Source organism: Platichthys flesus, chromosome 18 (genome assembly GCF_949316205.1).
Source record: "Platichthys flesus chromosome 18, fPlaFle2.1, whole genome shotgun sequence".
NCBI lineage: Eukaryota > Metazoa > Chordata > Actinopteri > Pleuronectiformes > Pleuronectidae > Platichthys > Platichthys flesus.
The window spans coordinates 4,991,855-5,018,561 of record NC_084962.1 but is presented as its reverse complement, the minus strand read 5'-3'; the positions used below and the strand labels follow the sequence as shown (position 1 = coordinate 5,018,561).

The 26,707-nt window shown below is 40.0% G+C and overlaps 1 protein-coding gene across 1 annotated transcript in view; it reads left to right on the top strand.

Moving 5' to 3' along the window:
• disp1 (dispatched homolog 1 (Drosophila)) overlaps positions 1 to 26,707 on the top strand; it is an 88,599-nt gene that overhangs the window by 24,497 nt on the left and 37,395 nt on the right. The window contains exon 3 of the mRNA XM_062411717.1: positions 5,198 to 5,276. The gene's annotated coding sequence lies outside the window, so the exon portion shown is untranslated. The remainder of the gene's footprint in view (positions 1 to 5,197; positions 5,277 to 26,707) is intronic.

Here is a 26,707-nt window from a genome sequence, read left to right as displayed (position 1 = left end):
GAACTCTGCAAATTCTGTGTGACTTTTGGTAAAGTACTGCCATTTGAAAATGTATTGAAGTTAAGTTAATGTATTGTTTACTTAAGAAATACTTGTTGATATGTTAATGTTAATAATTAATTTATTAATAATATCAGATTATTCATTTCCTTCTGGCTAAGGCCTCAAGCCAGTGGCTAGTTTTTAAAGAACTATTTATTTTATGATCTCTGAAAAGCTGTTTCTACCAGCTCTCTTAAAATCGTAAAATGTATTGAGGGTTATTCATGCACAGAGGAAAGAGGTGACAGGGTGGATACACCCTTCCCTGCAGTTGTAGGTATTTTTTCATCTGCGTTATTTTAGTTAAAATATGATGTTATTATCGTTGTTATATTATAACTGTATTTTGAAGGTAGGTTCAGTCCGGCAGTTTATGTAGTCTGTAATTGGATTAACTCTGAGGGCTGACTTTACTTTTTAAGGTCATTCATCCCTTTTAACCCCAACTCCTTCATCCAATGATTATTTAATTTGTTTAGTCCACGTTAACATAGCCTATTTTCGTCTTGCTGTTGCTTCTTCTGACTCACTCTCCCCACTGCTTTCATCACTGGAGATTTCTCATGTTGATATCCCCATGTCATCTGATACCGGTTGAATTTATTTATTTTTTTGCTTTTAAATTCTGACTTAACCTGTATAAGCTCCTGTGTACTTTACATATCTGGCATGAAATCGCAGAGCGGAAAAAAGAAACAAGTGGAGAGAGGAGCAGGGTACATACTTCTTGGCCGGTCTTCTTGAAGCGCAAAGATTGCTAATCTGTGTGCACAGTCCGTTCCATTTCTCTTTTCCTTGACATTTGTGAGCACTTGAGAAAAAGGGCATCCTTCAGTGCATTTTTAAACTACACGTGGCATTCTACTAGCATGTAAATTCATGACATGTCATTGACATGCCAGTGGAAAATATGATGGAAATCCAAAGGGAGAATTAAGGTTAATGGCAAAGCACTGAAATCCTTGGCATTTATCCCCTATTGAACAAGCAAAGTTTTCTCAAGGCTGCTTGAGTTGGAGAGGATTTTTGTCAGAGAAGCCTGCTTCTCTGCTTTTCACATTTTCATTGTCTACTTGAAAGTGGTGCACTTATGAGGCTACTTTGATCCCTTACAATCTGATGAGCTTTTCATTTGTACAGTCGGAAGATGGTTAGCCTTTTGGATTCCTATAGGTAATTAGCTGTTTCTTTGAGGTGCAACTAAATATAATAAGAGGGATTTGAGTGTGCTGAAAGATAGTTAGCGTCTTCCTCCAGAGCCAGTCAGGTACATTTATCGTCTTTATAGATAATGGTTGGGTTTCACTTATCATTCAGTTAAAAAAAGAAGTGATGAGTGAATGCCTTTTATCCTTGTTGAATCTAATGAGGTCACTGGGAAAACAAATCTTTTATGACTGATTCAGAGTGTTTCTGTCTTTGTGTGCATCAGGGAACTACATGTTTGCTACTGGTTATGAATAATAGAATGAATGCATTGTTAGCCCAGATGTATTTGTGAGAGAATTCATATAACAGAGTGCCCCATGACAGAGACATCAGTGAGTAACATGTCTGGACACTTGCTAACCTGGAGCCAGAGGCCCAGGAATAAACCAGACTTCAGTGATGTCTTTTCTGTCTGGAAATGGCTCTCACTCATAGGAAATGAGTCTATGTTACACAGGCATTGCTCAAATTCCTCCTCTTGTGTCATCGCAGCTAAAGCAAATAGCGGCTTAAGGAAAAGGATTCTACCACTGAATCAACAGATTGTTTGTGTCTTCACAGGCTCAAAGGGAACATTTTACAGAATTGTGGAAAGATAGGAATTTGGGGAGTAGTTTCTTTGAGCTTCACCCTCCCCTTGTGAAACCTGCGACTTGAGTTAGCCGTGTATAGTGTGATTGCTAAACCTTAGCAATCACACTATATGAAGGGAGTTTGGCATTGGGAGGCAGATTTCTCGACTTGACTCCAGAATTTGACTGACTCCTTTGGAAATGAGAACAGACTGGGACTCTAGCCATTGGATTAATTGGTGCTCGCTTGTTTGGCCTGGGCCTAGACCTGGGGTTGATTAGAATTGTCTGCAAGATCATTGCATGCCAAAGAATTAGGGTCAGTGTGGTATGAAATCAGCATGGAGCCCTTTCCACTGCAACACACTATATTCCCATTTTTGTAGACAACAATTAAGAAAATAATCCTTTGTAGCACTTCTACATTATCAAGAACCTTGATAACAAATTTTAGGGCCCTCTTCCTTTTTCAATTTTTTGTTTGTTGTCCTATCTACCTACATTTTAAGCTGCTTATAGACAAGCACTGAACTTAGATCCGATATATTTTCTCTTTTATGTCAACGCAAAAGTCCAAGCGGGAGGCTCCAGATTATCTGCAGACTTTCTCTGCCTGTCCTCCAAGTATAAAGTCTATAGAAAGTCATGAGAATTCAACAGGAGATCCCTCTGGATTCACCACAAACAAGTGGGGGAGTTGATTGTAACATGTGTAAGGTTAAAAAATAAAGAAAACAAATATCTCCCTGTGAAAAGCGGACACACACATGGAAAGACACCGACGAAGATGTCTGTTTGTGGGGACCATCATCTTATTTTTATATCTTAATATCTGCGTCAGTGACGTCGAACTTGATTTATGACCCTGTGAGATATCGATTTCTTTACATTTGTTTGACCACATGGGACAGAAAGTAATATTTGAAAACAAAAAATTGCATCATATGCTTACACTCTTATGCCAACATGTGAAAACTGTGAGTATTTGAGCAGTTGTTTCAAAGCTGCTACACTAATTCTAAGTAATAATAGTTTTTTTTTTTGATTTGAGAAATTTATTTGTGAGACAGAAACTGTAGAGCAACATTGAACCATTGTGTTAGCTTAAAAAATGTTCCTTTGACTTGAGGTTGTTACTCTCAATTGGTTAAAAGTCCCCCTCTCCTCATCTGTCCGTATTTAAACTCCCTCTGTGGCTACCACTCTCTTCATCTTCTCCCTATCGTCGCACACCTTGGTAATTGGTGATGTGGACCATATGTTGGCTTTGAATGGCCTCTTGTTCGGCAGGGACTTCTGACACACTCAAGGTCATATCAGAACCTTTTCGTTAGGCTACCTGTTCTGTCCTGGATTGGCGTCAAAGGCAGGGGATATAGTTTCTCAGTCTTATCCCCTCCTGTCAAACCTTCTTATCTTCTCATCTGTCAAATCATCCCCTACAGCCTCTAGTATGTGTGACTGGATTTTGTTCAGTCATTATGTGTAATCCTCATCATTAAGTGACTTTTGAAATGTTCTATAAATGATAAAGGTGCTGTTTTTGCGAGACCCCTGCCTGCACAAGACCTTTGAAATTAAAGTAAAAAGTCACCTTAAGCTTTCTCGCTGCTTGGTTTGAGTCCCAATGTATTAAGTCTGAAGTTTGGTTTCTCTCTCTGACCAATTGAACGGCCACATAGACATAACCACGTAATTCAGGGGGTAGTGTAATTGTTTTTGACATGTTCTTGGTACTTTGGGACAAAATGTGAATATTTTGACTATATGATACAATCAAATCCAAGATGTATGTTTGTAAGTTAGTATGTTGACATGCTGTCTAAAAGACAAACATTCAAGTAATTCCAATTTGACACTGGTATGTGCCGGATTTTTTTTTGCAAAAATCCCTAATAAAAGTAAAGATATCATTGTGGGCATAACTGACTATTTGTTGGTTTCAATTATATTAGAAAAGCTAAGATTTCTGTGTAAGAAAAGTAGGCTGATAATTTAAGCCCTTCAGAGTGTCCTATATGATTTGCGGCCAGTCCCCAATCCATCTATCAAACCTGGACGTTTGAACAGGAAAAGGTAATTGATACAAAGGGACTTTTCTGATCATTAAAAATTTGATTTTGTCTTTGGGAACCTTAACAAGTCTGTAACTCTGTTGGCAGTTCTGCGAGATGAAAGTCAAAATAAGGGCCTCATCTGTATTATATAATCTGTTCTATATTGTGCCCAAGTGTCTGAGAGTCTCAGTGGGTAAGTGCAATCAATCAGGTTTAAAGACAGTAGTTGGCCCCAAAGAAGGTCACTTCTGTATTCAAAGGACCGTGTATTGATCATGAATTTTCAGCTCAGACAAAATTTTTCTGTGCCCCTTTTTGAAAGTTGGAATAGATACCTAGAATTCAAGGATTTTTACAGTTCTTTTACAGTATTTCCCAAGTACTGCTGTAAACTGAGTTCTGGGGAAATGGTGGACATTGAACAGCTGCAAACCTGACTGGTAGTGTTGCCTTATGACACTCAGGGGATAGATCTGGATTTATCACCATGGACGGTTTTTCTAGCCTTAGCTTTGAAGGAGGTTTTAGTGGGTGGAGGATTTCCCTCTGGTTTTTCCCACTTTAATTTGTCGCCGATCCTTTTCCCCTGCGACTCCTTCAGGCATGGTGTGGAACAGGAGCCTGCTGAGCATCTTGCAGCTTGAGCTGCAGCATTAGAGGTCAGGGTTGGAAATTGCTCCTCATCTAGTGTTTCCACACATTGTCCTGGGACTAAAAGAGTTTATGCAATGATGTTGACTTTTCCCATGCCAGTTGCTGAAGTCGAAACTGTAGACTTGGATCGCATGTATTTCTATCATTTTGAGGGTCTCTTCCAGTTCTCTTAGTATGTTCCACCTGGCTCAGATTAAATATTCATCAAACTTCCATGGCTCTGACTTTCTGTCCAGGGTACAATCCTTTCAATCCTTTCAGCATGCTTCACCCCAGGCACAACAATAATGTTGTATAAAGCAACAGGTTGTCCCACCCAGTCCACAGAACACCTTAATTCTTAATTCTCTGAAAGAAGGAGGCTGACATGTTAACATCAGTTATTAAGGCTGTTTGTCTGGGTTTTGCAGGCACCAAGCTCTGTGTGGGGCTCCTCGTCTTGTCCATCCTTCTCCTGTGTTTTTCTTCCATCACTTGTTTTGCAAAGCAGTCTCTGTAGCCGGAACATTTTATGTTTGCTTGTTTCCAATAAGTTTTTTCTTTTCAAGGTAGTCCATATACACCAATACTAGAAACCTGGAGGAGGATTTGTTCATAATTGTGATCCTAATGTATCCTGAAAAAAGAAACAAGGAAGGATTAATGTTTTCTTTTTGTCCACAGATTTATTTGTTTCTCTGAGGTATTCAAGTGCCCTGAACGCATGAATAGATGCAGAGCATGCTACATTGTCATCCTACAGGTAAGCCATGTACACAATACACATCAAATGTCTTTTAACTGAGTAAAGCATATCATTATATAGTTTATAACTCTAAATAGTACATATTTCAAGAGCCTTGGCGAGTCGGCACTATTGAGTTTCCCCTAACACAGGTTTACCTAAGTAGCATGTCAGTAGTGTTTTTTTAATGAATAAAGAAAGAATTGTTAGTAGACAATATATCCCACTTTTGGACAGATTATTGTTATTTTATTGACTGACAAATGCTGTAGTTTAATAGTTGTGATCAGCCTGAGATACATTTGTGAGTGCAGTTAGGGGAACTGTTCATGTACTTGCTCATGTATAAACCAATTCAGTTGCAAGAGAATATCCTGTAGCCACACTACTGGCATCATCTCTTTGCTCACTTTTCATCTAAAACCGTCACCAGTTCCAAATGTTTACTTTGTGAAATACTCGATTTTTGACATTCCCATCAGCCTCTGCTGTCCTTTCAACACTCAAAATATGAGAAAAAGTAAATTGTTCTACTGCGACACCTGACTTTTGTGACCTTCCTAGTACCTCAGCTATACATTGCACAGACTAATTTAGAGCATCCAAGTGGAAAATGTCTATCCCTCAATCAGTGTCTTAATCACAAGCAGCCAGACAAAGAAAAAGGCTGTTTGTATATAAGAGTAAAGCACCTACTGCCGGTCTTCTTCCTTTCACCCTGTCCCTCTCTCCTGCGAGTCCAGACAAGCCTCAGGTAAACGTTGAGGATGTTTGTTCTTCACGTTGCTACAACTGGGTCAGTGAGCAGGATAAAGCTGTTTATCTCAGACTCATAACTCACAGTTCCCCTTGCACCCTCAGACCTTTTTTAATTGGATTCATATTCTGGGAAGATGTATCAGGAAAACGTATATCTTTCAACCACTTTTACAATATGTACATTGGTTTAATTAAATTCTGCTCATTTTAATTTAAGGATAACTTTCGAAGCATGATTGTTGGATTACTTGTGGTTACAGCAGAGTGCTAAGGCTTTTGACTGTTCCCATATTATCATAGAAACACGATATCAACAGTTCTGGTTCTCGTGTGTCCTCTTACTTTGTCCAGCACATGACTTTTGTTCAAGTATATGTCTTAAGTCAGGCAGCAGAGCAGCCTTACGTTGACATGCAATCACCAGCAGAAACACACTTCTCTCACTAACCCAATTCTTCTGGACTTCCTACACACACACACACACACACACGCACACACACACACACACACACACACACACACTCGTCTCTCACACTCGCTCATTCGGTCTTTCTTCTTCATTCTGCCCTGACCTGCTGAAAGCTTTTCAGTGCCGTGTCAGTCAGCCAACAACTCTCTCCGTTCAGAATCTCAGCAGGTTCAAGTTGGACGCCAGCCTGTCCTCCCTCCTCGTTCTTTCACATTGGCTGCTTTGTCACGTTAATATCGAGAGAACTTAAACTGGTGTGTGTGCCTATGCATTAAATGGATGCTTTAGCGTAAGAGTTCAGTGTTGGCTAGGTGCATGCAAAGAGGTTTGCGAGTGCACACACATCTTTAAAAGTCTGACTGTGCGTGCCTGGCTCCATTTATTATTATGTTTAGTCATTGTGTGTGTGTTCATTGAATTCATGAATTAAAAGAACAGTTTGGAAAAAAATCAGCTGAGGCTGTTTTGAAACATGGATAGCGTCTGTTGTTGATTGTGCAGGACTGGAGGTTTCAGCTGTGCCAGCCCAACTTCTCCTGCCTGCAGCAGCTCGGACTCTCCCTTCACTAGATTTCATGGCCTGGGAAAAGCTTTGTAGAGCCCGAGACAAAGAAAACACTGGCCTTATTTATCAAGTTATATAGCGTAAATCTGCAAATAATAATTGTTATTTATTGAATTTTTTTTTGTTGACATGTGTTCAGCAGTTTTTTGGCAGCTTTTATTCTGTTACATCAACTTGAATCATTTCCCTCCGCATGTTTTCTCCCAGTTTGAGAGTCAGCAAATTGGGAAGCAAATTGTGGTCATAATTAAGTAAACCAAAATTACAGCGAATGAGGTAGTGGTGGTTGCTTGAGGGAAGTAAATTGAAGTAGCTGGGGAAGAAGCTAAAAATAAATGTGATCAACAAATTAAACGGATATTAGTTGTGGTAGTACAATCCTCAATTAACTTAATCATTAAATAACTCAATGCAATGAAATGTTAAATGCCCATTGATACATTCTGTGGACTATTCCTCTGGTTATGATGTGACCTCAATGCTTTTAATCCTGTACATTGGCTGTACAGCACTAGATCATCAAACTTCACACTATCGTAACATCTGTCAATCTGCTGCTTGTGCTCCTCTGCTTGTGGGGTTCGTTTTTCCTTATTGTAACTGATAAAGTTTCTTGCTTTTGTTTCCCAACTTCACAAACTTCTTTCCCTGACATTATGATATTGCTTTGTTTAATGACCACAAAGCGAATGTATAATAGTTATTGAACATCAGCATACCCTGCTGAGCTAGATCAGACATACCTGACACATCTCCTGTTCAGTTCAGCTCATAGATGAAGTTCTAAATTTAGCTACTCATCCAAATGCACTGAGCTCTTGATATTTTCCTGAAAATGTCCGATGTTGTTCATATGTGAAAGGCAATGTTTGTATAATATCTGGGCCCAAATGTCTGGACATTTTCCAGCTTTCATGTCTGAAAAGGGCTTAAGTTTCTCATTAGGTGGTGTTTCAAATGTGTATTTCGTTTCTTATGCACATCTGGCGTGAAGTCCAGACATTGCAAGAGGCTGTTGCCCATGGCACAACATCTGGCAAAGAATCGCAAAGATGGAAGGAGATGACGCCCGCCGTTTACCCTTCCCGTCTGCATTGACTTGGCCACAATTTGCATGGTCAAACCTATGTATAAGTTATGAGTAATGAAATCTGTCGTTACCTGCTGAAATATTCACTTTCAGCATTTGTGATTGTGATCATATTGCAAAGCCCCAATATGCAGTGTGAAAATATTCACAGCTGTGTTCATTCAATCATTAAATAATAGCCTGGCCTAATATACACAAGAAACATGCCAAGTGAGTGATTGAAAAACCGCAGGAAGGTAGTTAAAGGGAAAGTTAAAAAGGTTTTTGTGATTTACTCTAATGTCTCCTAGCTTGCTGACTCAACAAATCTGCCAGTAACCAGCGATTGATCCACCCTCTCTGCTCTCCACAGCTGTGTTGACTGTCTCGTGCATGGGAACCCTTGATTACTAGGTTGGGTGTACATTTGGGCTGAACCTGGCAGCCAGCTTATTGTGCCTCCCTCTTCCACACACACACACACACACACACACACACACACACACACACACACACACACACACACACACACACACACACACACACACTCACACACCCTTTGAAACTTTGATCCTGTAGAGTTGTAAATGACTGCTGCGTCATCATCCAGTGCCTCAGGTTGTCCACCGGACTTTAATGGCCTCATGAATGGTTTTGGATGTTTATCTACTACAGTACGTCTGTCTGAAGATCCCTCCGGCGGCTGTTTCATGTCCAATTAGCTTATGTTGGCAGATAGTTGCGGGCTTTTTGCTTCATTAGAAGCCTCAGCTGTGATGGCTGAGGATGATGCCATCATTAAAGTTTATGATTTGTTGATTTTAATAATCTGTTGTGGTCCTCGGTGTGATTGTTGGAGGGGCATTTGGAAAACACGACTCATTATAACAAGGCGCAGGTGTCATGAAATGACATCAGCGTGAAAAATGAAGTGGAGGTGGCTCTTCAGCCAAATTATGATTTTTACTTGGAGCGTGTCCACAGTTTATGACATAGCTGAAAATTTCTGGTGTAATGAGACCAGGTAATGTCAAGGGACAATACATGTGATGGAAAAACTGCTATTGTTGAAACATTCTGTAATTTGTCAATGGAGTCTCTGTTAGTTATCAATAACAAATCCTAAGGCTTGATTGTCCCAATATTAAGAACATTAGGGTTAGGCGTATATCCGCCAACAAGGAATCTATTTAACAATCTAAATCCACAAATATGGGTTAGGGTTAGGGTTAGATATTTCTGCTTTTTCAGTGTTCAAAGTATCAAGTGTAGCAAAGAGTTGTCCTCTAAAAGCACAATTCACTTGCATTCAGTTGTTGCAATAGATGGGTGACTGGCCAAAAGAAAATGACCATACCCTAATTACCAGCTCTGTATTACAAGCATACCAGAGCACTCCCTGCAGGTTATATAATAAAATCTAAAATATTAGACATGAGCCATCTGGCGGGAGTCTCATGAGGTTATAAGAGGAAAAATATACAGTACGCTCAGTGAAAGTTCAATGAACCACATTGAATCCTCTTTGTCTCCAATACAGATGCTCATTCTGTTTTTGGATGTTGTACTCATACCAGATGTTGTGTCGAGCCATGTTGTTTGGTTAAGTTATTATGCACAATAATAGTTATATAATACAAATTGTAATGCAGATGTTGTTTTTAGCTTTTCTGTCCGTGACATGATCTCTGTGCGACATTTTGGGGGGGGGGGGGGGGGGGGGGGAATTGGTGGCCTCCACAACTCAACGTCCCCTCCACTGAACACTTCCATTACAGCTCCTCACCATCTGAAGTGTTGACAACATTAGCATAGAAGTGACCATATAAGTAGCATGAATTCTGATAAATCTATATAACCCATTTGTAATGCCACAAAGCCGGTAATGTACATTATAGTGTGACATTTTAAGCGCATGTGAACAGGGCTCCACATTTTTGCAATGGTGATGTCACTTAAACACTTAGTTTGAGCAAAAACACATCATGCTCTGAAGTATGAGCGAGCGGAAGGGTTGATGATGCTTCTAAGGAGTGACAATGTGAGAAATATATAAAAAAAGAAAACAAATATCTCAGTGAAAAAATAGTGTCATACAATTAGAAGACCTCAACAAAGATTTTTAGAGAGTTTGTGTTGATAAGAGCTGACTCCGATGTCTGTGTGTTGTACAGAAAAATCACATGGTCTCCGCATCAGAGCAAATAAGTCACTTCCTGCCTCTGTCAGTCAGTGGCCCAAATCAGTATTGAAAATGGCAAATTCAAAGTGGAATTATTTTCTTTGATTTATAAAAATGTATCTACAGTTCAGTTATTGGTTTACTCAAATTATTACGAATTTGAATATGTTGTCGTTATCTGGCAGAATCCCGGATTATTCTTTATGTTACGTTTATGCATTTTATGCTGTCAATTGTTCCATCATGGCTACTAGGCCACCTGAGTACAAAAAAATTGGAATGTATTTACTCCAAATTCCAAGTCTTAGGACATTTTATTAAAAGCCTTTTGATAGAGTAGAGCAAAAGCTACATTCCCTCCCCCACAGTTCACCAAGAGTGTGAACACTAACTGTATCTATGTGATGTAGTGTCTGCTGGACTTTCTTCTGTCATAGATACACAGTATGTAGTTTCACTAGTCTCATGTATAATTCAACTCTTAGTCTGAGAAATGCTTGCTTTGAATTCACTGACCTTGTACTTATATACAAGCCTCTCTCAGACAGGAAACAACTGTTATAACCAGGGAATGGGACAGGAAATGATAAATGAAGGAAAGGCACGGATACGCTGATTCACATCAATGCAAATCCGAGCTCTGTTTATTGTTCTAGGTGCTGAGGTTTTGTTAGAGAAAAACTGTTTGATCGCAGCAGTAAGAAGCTTGACCTGTACATGCGTGTTTGACACCTAGTTGACTTGCTGGTTATGGGCATATACATAAAAGATCATTCTTTCAGTAACAGATATTTATACACATTTATCACCCTGCGATTAAAATGAACTGTTTCTCTTCTTCAGCTCTTAATGGGGAAACTATTGAAGGAAACTTGGGGGGGGGGGATTGGGAGGCGCAGTTGATCTAGAGCTGGGGTGGTGAACATCCGGGTTGCACATCTGAAAATGTCAGTAAGGTTTCAAAACACCCTAAGGCATTTGATGAGAGGATTCAGCAGACTATTCACAGTAAACTGAAGGAAGTGAATATATTTGCTACGCCCTTCAGTAAAGAGCCAGCTGATGTTCCTTACAAACTACGGCCTAAAATTATTGACCTACCAAGCAACCACAAACTCAAAGCTACGAACAACAACTTCCCACTGCTCAGGCATGCACTGAACTTCTGTTTGCGACAACCTATGGCTTTGAGAATCTTTTGATAACTGAAGCTTGAAAAGACTCGATGCAGCTCAAAGCTGACTGACCCAAACCTGGAAAACCAGCTGTGCATAGCCCATTCAAGACTACCATTTGGCATCAGATATTTTGCCAAAGATAAGCAGTTCCAACCAGCACATTAGAGGTTAGTCGGATATGCTTTAATATGGCCCTTAAATGATGTTTCAAATCTTAAGACCCTTAAAAGGAAAATCATTCCCGACACCTGATCTACAGGTTTGACCTGAATGCTCAGGCTAGTGAGGAGGTAAGTAATCTCCCTTCTCACATCCAGACTATGACCAACAGCCACTCTTTCATTTCGTAAAAATAACAAAAACTAAACAGCTATTGATACTTTGACATAGACAATTAAATTTGGATGCCCCTGGAAAGCCCTGTTTTGTTCGGCCTAAGAAAGTGACTATTTGGTTTCCTTTGTCGAGGAGTGGGTATGTGGGGAGACGAAGCCCGGAGGGACATGTGTATTCATAACACTAGAGCCTCTTTCTCTCTATCTGTGTTGTCTGGTGTTGTGGATCCCCCTTTGCTCTATTGTCTTGTGAGTTCTGCTGGTGGTCTGTCATCTCTCAGAGGGGAACCTTCTTTATCCTTATATTTCCAAAGCACTTTTTTATCTGGGCCTGCGCCTTTTTTGCCGGTCTGCCTGTCTATGTCTCTTTTCCCCATCCCGCTATGTTCCTCCATCACCATCACACCCCCACTCACACAAACATCCCAGCTTTAACCATTACTGGCAGTGGATCTTAGACTGAAAAGTGTATTGGGGTTTTGAGTGCCAGTGGGGAAGGAAGGACCCTGCTGGCTTGTCAGCATCTCTGACCCCTCTGTCACAATGGGTCCCTTTCCCCTCCCACTCATTTCCCTGCCAAGCTGGGAAGAGTAAATATTTATCAGCCCTCACGACAATGGCCAGCTCGGAGGAGAAAGAGACTTTGACCAGAGCTCATGCAAGGCCTGTATAGGCAACACTTGTGTCTGTCGGGGCCTAAAGATGGCTGGCAGAAAGATTAGAATGGAGCCTTTGAATCATTTTAATTAAAAAATAAATTCCTTAAGTTTGTGGTTATGTTACTCAGCTTGAATTGTACTGATTCTAAAGGCTGAATCTAAGACTGGCCGAGTTGGTAAAAAGCAGAACAAGCTTTACACAGAAGATTATACAAATCTAGCTCTTGAGTGACTGTCAGTTAAACCCTAAAACTTGGAAAAACAATGTTGGGACCAATAATTGCATAATGATTGATTACCTTAAATTATATATAGTATTTTAATTTAGCCAAACCACTAGCATGGCTCCAGGGATGGCAATATGGGTCAGATGGTTGGTCCACCACTTAAATCCACGCTGTAATAATTACTTAAGCGGTTGGTCCATATGGAGATTTTTCTATTTGTCTATTCATTTTGAAATATGCAATCATAAGGTAGAGATGTTCATTTGTTGAGTTTTTAAATGACAAAAACCCATACCTGTACTTGGGTTACGTAGCCATTAGCAAATGTTAGCATGTTTCCAGATTTTCTTGAATAAATGCATTATTCAACAGTTTTCACAACGGCAGTCAAACCAGATGGAGGACATAAGTAGCTACTTGCCTCCATAGATAGATCTGCATCGAGACGTATATATTTAAGATCTGGTGTGAAGTAGCCGGGAGTGGAGGGTTTGCTGGTGCCGGCCAGAAAACATTGTTTTTCAAGAAACGTGACTTAGGTTCTGTGGGTTTAAGGATCTGTGTGTAGGATCGTACATGTGGTTAGATTTTTCTGTATGGTTTAAAGTTCTGAATGCACATGTTAGCCATAAACGGGATTAGGCAGTATAGAGATGCATTGATACCGTTTTTTTGGTCGAATGTCGGGAGAGGTTTTGGCCTAAATCATATCAGAAGTGTGCTACCATGTGCTTTCTTTTTTTTTTCAGGACTGAGTAAGTGGAGGTACAGACATGAAAAATTCAAGGGTACCTGTACCTTTGTAGAAGATTGAGTGTAATTAGCAGGGAAACTGCAGCTGTACAATGTGGAAAACATCAACAGTCTTGGCAGATGACCGAGCATGCAGAGATCCGGAAGAAGAACCTCTTTCCAATGCTGCTGGAATTCATTCATCTTTTTGTCACTGTAGGTCTGGCTTCTTAATATGGAAATAATATATAGAACAGCTGAAGTGCAAATATGCATCCTAAGACCACATGTGAAAATCACAAAGCATGATCTTGGTAACCAAACGCAGGCATTGGTGCATTTGAGGCATTATTCTAACTTCTTTCTACTAGCAAACATGCCAAATTTAACTGTGAAAGCACTAATTTAAACTTCAGTTGAACTATATTGAGTAGCGTGTGTTTATCTGTACAAAATAACTCTCCAACACCTGGATGGATTTTCAAGTTCAATGATAAGATTGTTCGAGACACAATTTAAAGCTCATAGTGATCAGAGTAGTATTCATTGTGATACAATGTCTTATGATTAGTGATGAAGTCACGAAGAAGTCAGAAGATGAAATTATGCATAGTTCAAATTGTTATTTTTCCCAGGATCGTTCAACCCCCTCGGACTACAGACACAACCTCCGGTTGTATAAAATGATCGATTGATCATATGGAATATTTTCATGATAACATCTCCACGATGAAACCAATAAGATTGGAGACTCTACATCTTATTTAGATTAACCGATCATTTGTTTTCAATTGGTATAAATGATTCAATTTAAAACGGCATTATTACAATAAAAAAAAAGAGCATTGCCTGATTGAGGTACAGAGCGCGTGCAGGGTAATCATCGCCCCTCCGATGCTTTTCATTATACCTTTTGGGGAGAGGCCCATTGACCCTAAGCATGATGTAATTCCATAAGCCTGTCACTAATAATTTCCCACTCATTTTTAATGACTCTGAGATTAATGCCAGACTAGGCTTGGCCTCCGTCACATTCAGGGTGTGGAGTGTTTTTTTAATCCCCTTGTCTGCTTTTGTATTAATTTTATACTGTTTATAAATATTTATGGACATATACAGACAGCTAATAAAGTTAGCATTGGCTAAAGGAAACTGGACAACTTTGCACTTATTTTCAGTTTTGGAGCATCTCTGCTGCCCCGCTTCACGGTGCCAAAAAGCTCTACCCACCATTGGGGTCGTAGTAATAAAAACTTGTTTTCTCACATAAGAAGAAAAAAAAAAAAAGGGAAATATTGAAAACAGACCTGTATGCAAGTATGCATCTACATGCATGGTGGGGATAAACATACCCTCATGTGTTAACGTGTCCATTGATGGATAGGCTGAGCGAAACATACACCCACCTGTACTTGCCCGCACATTTTCACACAGCCCCTGTGCATACTGTGACACACACACACACACACACACACACACCTCTAGCCCCTCTCTGCCCTTGTTTTATAGTATCAGTTTTCTGTTTGATGTCGAATTTGTTTTTGGTTGTCGAGGCTCAGTGCCCACAGGGGAGTCAGATGTTGTGTGAAGCGGATGAGCTGTTAGTAGGAGAAAGGGGGCACCATTATTGTCATAGTACAGTGTGTTTATTCTTAAACATGCCATCTTTGACGATTTCTTCCGGTGGAGTTTAGAAAAGGGAAAACATCCACCATTCCTCTTTTCTTTCATTTTGTCTTTCCACACACACTGTATTAAATGCACTCTTTCAACTGTATTGAAGCCACCTTTGCGTGCAGGTGTTTGTGTATTTATGTAAAAAGTAGCCATGCGTATATAGGATTATTTCAAGGGTCCATTTGGCAAAGTACACATTTATCATGGAGCCCTCTGATGTCAGACCTGCAGCATTCCCACCACGTCTCCATTACTCTCTGCTGGTACTCGCTTAGACACTCTACACCTATTCATACACAAACACTTCTCCACAGAAAAATGCATGCAAACACACATCTGCACACCATTACTCTACTAGACCCCGGCTAGAGAAGATGAAAGGTATACCATTTAAAAAAAACAGAAACTGAATAAAAACGGAATCAGAAAAATACCCCATTCTGAAAATTTAACATAATTTAATAAAACCCCTTTTTTCCCCCCAAAAAAGTAAGATTCCTCATTTCCTTTTTCTTCTTTCCTTTAATTTACTTCAATCTGATTCAGTGAAGATCTCCTGGAGTCTAAATGCATTGCAGGCTTGTTTTGCATTCGGTCCCTGCAGTGCATTTTAGTAATGAGACTGGATTCCACCCTGATTATTTTTACCATTCATGTTGTGCTGAAATTTCCGTGAACTGGAACCATGAACTCGCAGAGCATCCTTCAGCTGCTTCTCAACCAGAGGGTCTGGCAGCTGGCGGCTGGCAGCTGTCCTGACAGCGGCATCTGCTCTGTGTAAGTGTCTTTGAGCAACACACTGTCCCTGCAGAGCTGTAAAAAGATCATGTCTCTAACCTGCCAGAGAGTACCATATTCTGTTGTATTTCTGTTGCATACTTATTTCAAATATTTTGTCAATTAGCTGGTTCCTGAGCCAGATTTCTCCTGGAAGCAAGTACTAGCTAGACATGGATGGGGAAAGTGACCTTTGAGCAGCTCATAGACAATTTTTTATTTCACTGACTGAGATGCTCTTAAAATAATTATATCCAAATTTAGACTAGAAAATGTTGGATTCCATTGCTGAATAATTTGTTAAAGTCTAACCTGGTGTATTCAGGACAGCTGAATACCCTCCTCAAAGACACCACCTCATTTATTCACATGAAAGTTTCTTGGTCACAAACACTCCTCGTTCCTGCACATTTTTTGGTGTTAATCAAGTATTGACTAGAATCCTTCAACCCTTCGAGACGGTTTAAAGCATGCACATCTGAGACTTGTGGTCAGACTCCCTGATGACTTCCTGCACACTTGCATAAGTAGTTGGATATAGTTATTTTATACTCTCCAAATCTTAACGGATGAAATTCTGAGAGTAAAAACAAAAATCATTCTGGGCGTTTGAGACACTCAAAGAATGCAGTCACCGTTTTACAATGCTCCTTTTCCAGTGATTGCATGCGAGGAAAAATACTTTTTGAGCCAGTGTGCGTCATATGATGAACAGGAAAGTTGCAATAACCTGTAGTGCCAAAATCACGGAGGGTTGGGAAGAGCTCAGTTCTAAAACTGCCTTTGCACCTGAGAACCAGTACTGATGCAGTTTTCTTCATTTATTTTGTGTTTCTTTTTTCTATGTGCAGCTTATCACTGTAATTCTGTTATGTTGTTACTTACTTAATGCACCCTGTGACACAACTTCTCTGTTTTATTTTATTTTGTCAGCTCAGATACCAACAAATTAAGAGAGAGAGTGTGTGAGAAAGACACATAGGAGGCAATAACAGAGATCTAAAAGTGTGTGTGCTTGTGCATGTTTGTGTGTGATTGTGTGTGTGAGCAGCTGCAGAGGCCCTGGTTCCCTTCTTGCTGGCGCACACCTCTCCACAGGGAGTAAGCAGGGCTCCAAGTGCCCTGAGCTCAGCTCTAACCGCCTCCAGAACCGGAGACAACCCTCACACACACAACCACACACGCATGCTTATATACTCTACATTACGAGCACAGATACTTCTTACTCATGGGTCCCCACTTGTTTTCTACCTTATTTCATCTGTAATTGAGTATTTTTGGCCCTCTGTATCATTTTCAGTTCAATTAAGTTCAGCAAACCTTACTGGCATTCATAATATTTCGACAGCACCCAGGCACATTAGGCTAAAGAGGCAATATTTAGGATAACAATAGAACTTATGCTCAGATATATATTCTCTCTGTCTCTTGCATGGAGAGCAGTTTTCTTGAGCCAGAAAGCCATTTTAGTAAATTTAATTCAGCTCCTTCTTCCCGGCTCCGCACCCCATGAACCCTCAGAAGGCCCTCCCAGAGTCCACTTGTCCTTCAGTGAGATGACACGGATGAAGTCACTCCATTTGCTTTGGCACCGGCACCTTTGTTTCAGGCACTGCGTTGATGTGCCAAGGGCTATGTTCCCACAGCACAGTGTTCTGCCCAGTTCCCTGTGAGCGGGACAAGGCCATAAAAACTGAAGTACCGTCTGTGTAGCACAACAACTGGTTGTGTAGAATGGAGCGTGTCAAGCTAGAGCATGGCAGGAAACTTTTCTTTGTCGTGTCATCCAAAGAGTTCACTTCATTGTTCAAATCAACTATGCTACTATTTTACCGGCCAAACACATAACAAAATATAGTATGGTTGACAAATGATTGTTGATTGATGATGTTTCTGTCAGCAAAGAGTAATGCACAAAACATTCAGGCAGTCAGTTAGTCTTATCTCAACACTAAGATAAGATTAAGATGAGATAAGGTAAGATAAGCTTTGATCCCTTGCCAAGGAAATTCACATGTTCACATTCACAGTAGAAGGTAGTCAGAATGAAGTAGACAAGAGAATAAAATAGGCCAAAATATACATAATATACACAATCATTATTATTATACTAAAATCATTATTTAATGAGAAATGTACTATACTAACCATTCAATGTTAAGTTTGTAAATAGTAATGAGTTCAGAGTTTCATGCAATATTTGAGATGTGTCCAGCCTCACCTGAAAGTGACTGATCACATGAGAAGAAGTTTTAAATATTTGATAAACATATTATCTTTAGCTTCAGGGAAATGTGTATGCTTCATTAAACAGCAATGGATGGGATCTATATAGCTGCTTTCAGACATGCAATGGACTCTGCCGAACCTCCGTACCTTCTACGTAGGAAGTGCATGTATGAAAGCAAATGTCTGAGTCAGACACTCCTCAGTTTCTACAGACTTTATCGACCTGGCCCCCTAATAGTAAGTCCGTAGAAATCCAGGAGAAGTTGATGGGTGAACGCAGCAGGAGATCCTCTGGATAATAAAATAGAGGAGACCTGGATCTCATTCTAGTTCTGAGTTCATGAGCAGCAGGTTTTGCAGAGGTGGAGCATGTACAATCAATCAATTAGTGTAACATCACTTTTAACTGTTACTTCAATAGTACAAATAAATATTAATGCTAAAACAATTTACACATTATGTGCAATCTCTGCAAAAATTGGATGAACAACTTTTTAAAGCGTAACACTATGGCATAGCTGTTGTATTGAGTTACAATGGATTGTAAAGGTGTGTTTTGTTCTCAAATATTGGGTTTAATGATGATTTATGTTAGTGAAACGTTGTTGAAAGATGAATCTAAAAAGATTCTGAAAGAGTTGGAAACAATTCAGATCTGATTATCAGATTCATTACTGGATTCCCATTCCATAAAATGCTGTTGAGCTTGAACACTGTGCCTGGCAGCTTTTTGTACCGCTTCACCTTGAACTCAAACAGTCCCTGAGAGATTGCTTAGCAATAAATGAGCTGCCATTCGTTATACCACATGCTGGTGATTTTCCTAATGTAGTATTATTAGCTGGAAACTCTAAGCCCTTGCTATAACAGTGTCTTGGCTTTGCTGGAGGAACAATAGAGAATAGAGGAAAACAGAAATGCTGTGACTTGTCTAAACAGCGTGAAAACTTTGCAGTGATACAGGTCTTTGTGTCATTTTGTGGTGGCTGCATCTGGGAAGAATAAGACACCAAACGCTATGAAACAGACAGTCAGTATTAGAAATGTGTTTGTGGCAACCTTTTGTCACATTTTGTGGTCAGTCACAAATAACACATTCTACTTTTTGAAAAACATTGCATTGGATAAGATCTGGCCATGTGATGGAAACCAGAGGAAAACTGAGCGTGTTATGAACCTCCTGTCATATAAAGTGTACCTCGTATATCAAGCTCATCTGTCCACAATAAAGTTGGCCATGCGAGTGTCCTTGGAGAGCAGATGATGATTCAGATGCAGAGATTGTTTTGAAGTGGCCTGGAAGTCTAGGAGAAGTTTCTACACTGACCTTGCCTGCATTACGACTGCTGAGTGAGGTGATACTGCAGCATTTCCAGTCTGTACTGTATGTAGTTTGTCTCTCTCGCCGCCTCTCCCTTCCTCTCACCCTTATGCCCTTTCCATCCTTCTTTCTCTGCCCCTTCCAATAAAACTCGCCTTCGTTTCATCCGCTCACTGCCTCTCCTGCACATGTTCACCTCTGCCTCTGCGTCTCTGACTGCCAAAAGGGTTTATGACAGCAAGATGTGATCTCGCACCTCCTTCTGCTTTTTCAACCACACAAGAAATCTTATGATTTTCTTTACGTATTTTCCGCCGTGAGGCCTTCCAGTCCCCCACCCTCTGGGAGACTGTGGCCCCCAGAGAAATTTGACACATGGATGCGATCTGTCAAATTTTATCAGTTTTTTTCCACCAGAGACGTTTCTGCTTTGGATTCTCTGTGTCAGACATTAAGAGCTCCACTGTTCAGGCCTTTGTCTGCTGCCCGGAAATGACTCAAATGGCAATAATTTCATAATTTCCTTGGGGTCACTGTTTCCTTACATTATTATTGGAATTTTCCGTAGGGGAATCATTCTGTACATTCTTTTTCGGGTCAGCTGAAGTAAGTCAGTGGTTCTTGCATAAGACAAAATGCTCCAAAAAATGACTTTTACCAGCTTCTCAAATTTATGTGAAATATTTTTCAGCTCAGAGGGCTAGTCAGACCAGGCAAGCAATTTAAATCAGCATCACCCTGCGGACTTGTACATTATTTTAACTCTAATCAATATATTGCAGATGTCATCAGTTTACTGCAGTGGCAGCTAGTGATACAGTTTTTTGGAGGGGTGCCGTGTTGGGGGGGAGGAGACAAACAAACTGAAGCCAGACTTAACAAAACAACACAATATGCCATTCCTGTAGCCTTCATCGAGCTGCTGAGCAATGCTAAGCCTGCCACAAAAATGTCGCCTCATTGTCTTGTCTAAGTGACTGTGGCAACTTTCATGCCGTTTGCATATTTCAGAGAGATGTTTTAGGTCTCACACCCGCGTCGTTGTCCGCAGTACCTCTGTGTTGACACTTTGAAACAGCAAACAGGGAAAGCAGTAAAATACATTTCTTATTACTTACACCACATCTAGTTAGCCAGCTCTGTTTCTCATAACAAAAGAGGGAGAAGCCCCAGGAGTGAATACCTTGTTAAAAGGGTGTTTTTGTAAATAAATGAAGGGTCAGTCTGCAGTGGAGGTAACTCAGAACGGCAGATGTACCTGAGACGGTGTCGAGGATTGACCAATCACATTAGACAGGAAAGTAATAAGTATTGATATAGTTTTTTCATTAATTCGCTGTAAATAAAAGAGCGCGTCAGGTCCTGTGGTTGCCAAAAATTAATTTTAAATTTTTTTTTTTTCTCAGGTTGCTTGAAACAATCACTGCTTAAAGAGAAAATATTTAAAAGTATTTATAACTATAAAATTTAATAATTATACCATTATATGTATTTGTATAGTTAAACAAAATATATTATATTTATTTACATGTTTGTATATTTATACAGTGATAAGCTGCATATTTATGTATGTTTATATGGGACCAATAAACCTAATATTATTTTAATTTTGATCCAAAACCAAATAAAACAGTTGCGTTACCACAGTGTTAAATTTAAAATATATTTTTTAAATTCTATGAATAAATTATGGAGCTCATAAATAATATTGTCCCTGGTGCATTTCCTTGACCGAGCTTAAGGGCAGCCTGTGCATATCCTGAACAGCAACATTTTAAAAAGGTGTCACAAAGCTCAAGAGGACACTTCCTGAGAAAGTTTCAGCAATTCTCGTAAACTGCACCACAAATGAAATGAACATGTCTCTTCCCTCCGCTGAGGAAATTCTGCCTCTTCATTCTTGCGTATTCTCACAAATATAAAATAGTTTCTGGACAGGGAAATACACGTGTTGGCATAAGCACGTGGACACAGTTGCGCAAAAATACCCCTGCTCCTTTCCCAAAGGGTGGACAACCCACTCAAAGACACACACACTTTGTGTTTGTTGAGTGGAGGCTGGGCGGGATGTTGAGTGTAAAAAAGCTGCTGGCCGTGTGTGTGTTTGGGCAATTCCTCAAAGACCGTTGTCCTTTTGATGAGCAAACGCTAACTTCGCTCCCCTCAAAGCCTCTCATCCCTCTCTCCTTCCAACTTTCCCTCTCTCCACTCTGCATAACTTCCCTGTTGTCCTGTTTGTGTCGGAGATCAAACCAAGGCTCCGTTCAAACAAATCCAGATCTCTTCTGTGCTTTGCAGACTCTCCTCATTTGCTGGACTCTTCTGTGCTTCCTCTCTTCAACTGGATAAGAACCTGCGTTTGCATTCCATCCCTCTCCCTCTTTACTCTCTGCTCTCTTGGTCTGTCCCTCCCCTCTCCACTTCTGTCCCTCTCAAAGACAGAAGAAAGAAGAGTTTTGATGGAGTTGTGTCTTTTCCCATACTAGAAAAGTTACTCAGGAACTTGGGAAGAAGTAGAGGTAGTGAGGAGTGGCGGGAAGAAAGGCAGGGGTGATCCGTGTTAAAGAACAACAAAGGCCTGGTTGAGCTGCTCTAAAGCCCATGACTACATGTGAAATCCTTAGGAAAAACAGATGTAATTAGAAGGCTGAGCCTAGTTTTGTGCCAAAAGTGTGCATACTTTAATGCGTTAAAGCAACAGCAGTAAAACAACAGGCCTCTGTTTCTAATTTCTTAATACCGTAGTGTTCGTCTGCCAAATAATAGCAGCTTGCCACTATTGATGCTGCATGCAATTCAAAAACCTGATGGTAGTTCCTGGATCTGTCATCACATTGAGGTCTGTTTCTTCTAAATATTTTTTGTCAAGAATCGTGATGGAATTCTCTTGTTTTATTTTTATTAGTTATTATTACTGATTTTTAAACTTTGAAAAAAATCTTTTCTCCCCCATCCAGACACCAAACTGCTTCTTTGTATGGGTGGGGATTTTGAAAAAAGCAGATTTGAAAATAATTTTAAGATTTAAAAAAATCCCTCTATGTTGTGACCCTTGGGAAGGGTCATTTAGCCAATCCGCACAGCCATCTAGTGCCGAATCATTCTCTTGTTTTGTGAACCTTCATTTGCACAAGTCATTGTTTTTCATTTGCTGCAATCACAATAATATTAACTAATTTATAACAGAAAGGAAAATTTGGGTATATTAGAATCTCGTTGATTAAAAGGGATCCATATTTAAGACAGAATACAAAACTTTATTAACCAAATTTGAATACTTCTAAAGTTATTTGATTGTTGCCTTTTTTTTTACAGGATCATTTTTGTAAATTTGGGCTTTTTCTCTCCCAATACTGTGTTTGAGCCAATTGTTTTAGCTCATTGGAGAAGAGTCGAACAGCTCTGTCAATTCTGTTAATAAAATGAGTTGAGTGATGGAAGGGAAAGCATTTTGGCTGCGGTTCATTAATCTAAAATTGCTGTAAGATCATAGCACATTAAAATCATTTTATCATCCACAAATCAACGAGTATTATTGCCTTTGGGTTTTGCACCCGCCAACCCTTGTTAATCGAACATGTGCATTAGACGTCTTCTGCATCTTCGAGTTGCCAACACATCGGAGAAGAATGATGACTAGAAGTGGACCTAAAATCCTCTGCCAATCTCTAAAAGATGTAGCCAACCGCTTTCCCTTTTTTCTGCTTTCCTCTCACCCTTGTATCTGTCATTTTCTTTTATCTCCATGCTGTGTATGAAAGGAAATGATAAGAAGCAGACCGATGGGTCAACTGGTTTCAGCATGTCTCTGCACAACCACAACCACATGGCTGCCCCACTCGCTCGTTCTGCACCCGCCCTACAAAGTGTCACTAAGTCCAGATACCCTCTGTTTGTCACAGGTCAGGTGTCGACCCACAGACGGCACAATGTGTGTCAAGTCACTGAGCTGCAACTCATTTTTTTACATCAGAAATCTATACTGTGCAGCTGTATAATGCAGCTGTGTCATAAACCTGAACAACCTGTATCATAAACCAGACCAAAGGCAGAGGCCTCGCCAACATATGTAAAAGCAAAGTTTCAACCCAAATATGTTCTTTTTAATGTACTCACTGGATAGACTTTTCCAAAATAAAGTAAAAAAAATCTACCTTCTGTACAAAATATCTCTTTAGACCTTTGGGAACCTATGTTGTTCACCAGTTCCAAACCATCTTCACAGGGCTGGTCTTTGAGGTGACATCCACACTATTTCGTTTAGTTTTAAAATACATCACTGTTGTTTAAATGCTAAGTTGTATGTCTCTGGGGCACATTGTATGAACTTGCATAAACCAAGACGTTGTCAAAACTGCTTGTGATTGGTCCACAACTCAAATTAATACATCAACATTTACCTAAGGTCAAACTCGAGATGGACATATTACTCAGATTGACTTTACCCTGTTAATCAGAACCTACTGCAGAAATTATTTTGAAATTAATTAATTAATTTTATATAGTTATTGCGACATCTGCCCAAACTCGACAAAAGGCCCTGAATCAAGCCAACCACATGTTTACCTAACGCTGACGTCAAAACATGAAGACAGTTATCGTTAGGCTTACTCCACAGCTCCAAAATACGTCTTTATCCCAAGCACCATACATATAGACGGACAGACAGAGCTACAGACAGGCTCTCAGGGGCAGCTTAACAAAGAAAGAGACAATAGTTTGTTCAAGAAACCATCTCTACACAACAAAGTAAAGCAAATGGACATGGGAGACACATGGTTCAAAGATTTGAAATACTTCAACTTCCCCCATGGGCTTTTCAGGCAGTGTTCCAAGAAAAATGTAGAAACTAGGGAGTAAATGTTCACACATCCAGGGATTATAGGACAAAACGTCGTCCACCACAGGATAAAAGAGGAGGTCTGCACACTGTTAAGTTCCCAACTGATATTATTCTCTAGTTTAACAGCTCTATCTACAGCATAAAGTAAAAGATGCAATACCAAAAATGTTATCGATATGATTGATCTGTCCTCACAAACATTGGAAGGACCCATTGCGGTCTAAAAACTGCAAATATCTAAATGAGAACTATGGAATTCAATCCTGGTAATGAAAACTGGATAAGTTATGTGTGTTATTGATGTGTTTTCTGGCTGTTTTCCCTGTTTATATTTGAATTTAACTCTTGAGGCTTTTGTCTGTGGAATTCATTGATAACATTGGGTTAATAGATTCCAAAAACACCAGCATAGCATAGTGGGGGGATTAAAACTCACTCAATGATCCTGACACTCCAAAACAATAGTCTTTTCCCTTGAGAAAAAGCCTCAGTCATACAGGTGCTGGAGGTCATTAAGAAGAGCATTAGTCATCTTGTGGCACAGCTTGAGTCCTGATTCAGTTATTTCTCGTACATTTTATGTATAATAAATGTTTATGTATAATTCGCTTTTTGGGATTCACATTTTTTAGCAGGGGACATAAAAGAAACCAAACTATACACATAAGGCCTCCTGTCGCTAAAATGGCATGTATCTCAAACATAAGCTGTCATTCATGTTGCAGCCATTCCTCAGCCCCCTTGGGTCCTTCTGGGCAGACATCAGGGAGCTAAGCACTAATTGGGTCGGAGATGTCCGTCCTCACTGCCAAGGTGTCGAAGGGATTGGGTTTCCCTGTTTTCCGAATCTCTGACCTATGGAAGCCAGAGAGCAGCCTGATCAGTGTGCCAGGCAGCGGCTGTCTGCTTTTTGTCTCGGTCTCGTATTCATCCAGTCAATTAAAGTTGCACCTTTTTCTTTTTCCTCTTTCTTCAGTCAACAACCCACAATCACCCAAGCAACACCTTCTTAATGCAGTCTCTCAGCTCTCACTTCTTCATTGATTGCCCCCCTCTCTCCTTTAATTTCACAGACAGACATTATCACATGCAGGGGTGGGTGAAAAAGTCAGTGGGGCTTCTAGGATTACCTGCTTCTTTCCTGCCTATGTCAAAGCACATGACAATCCAGCACCTGAATGCTCAGCCATTAGAGGACTGTTAACATGCTTTTAAGGCATACAATGAGTTTGGTCATTAAACCTACAGTTTTTTTTTTTTCTGTTTTTCTTTTTTGCAGATGTATAAAGTGTTTTGTTGGGCATAGAGAGAAATCAACAGTAATTGTTTGAGTTGCTTGTTTGCTTCATTCATTCCAAAAATGAAAGGGACTGATGGCTGTGGAATTGGCTCTCTAAAAATGATGTGAAACCATGATGGACCACGTTGAGCATTATTTTTTTACATGTCAATGATTCAAAAACATCTTGTCCTCTATCTTTCTCTACCTCATTCTTGTCTCTCCCCCCTCCTTTTAAGTTGCTAAACCTGTCACTTTGAAGAGTTGTGGGCAATCATCACAGGCCGTTGGGCTTCCACCAGGGCCTCTGTCCTTCCTGGTACAGTGTGGCCTTTGATGTGGTTCCTTCTTTAGCAGGCAGACCTTGGCCCAGGCTGGCAAAACCAAAACCCAGTTTCTCTAATGTTTAACCCCACAAATCAACTCTGTGTTAATCCTAGTGGAGGTATGACGCTAGACACAGTGTTGGAAGCGCTGAAATACTTTGGTGCTGTGATTTCAAAGGACTGCCCTGAGCTGACAGGGCGCATGACCACCATCAGTGAGCCGGTGATGGGGAGTGTAATAATTCACAAACTGCTCTGTCACTGCTGCACTCACAGGGAGCTGGCTCTGAGCCTCAGCAGCATGATATGAAGCGTGTTTTGGAGTTGAAAATATGTTTGTAAAAGGCTGTAGCATGGGACCAAAACTCCTTTTCTGTGTTGTTAATTCTTGGAAAATGGCAATGATATAAATATAAGTGGCCTTTTCAAGCCCAAATGTAAGCTGATCTCTACCAACCTATTTTTTGCGATTTCTGTTACAACAGGCTCAATATACAAGCATAAATATACACAAAGAAAGACAGTCATGCAACTTGATCTATTGAATGCATAATATTTGCTTTGACATCTGTTCAATACAAACTATTAATCTTTACAGCATCTGTTCAGTATTCTTCTCAGTTCAACAATAAGTTCTGCAACGGAGCTAACTACTGTATTTTTTCTTGTTTAAAAGTAATCCTGAGTGCTCAAATACATACCAGTACTATAAAGTATGTAGCCTTGTATCTTCCGCTTCTCCACATATTTCACAGTTTCAACAGAAACGAGTGCTTTTATTTTGAAACGGGTACAGGAAGTGACATATCCGACAGATAAACA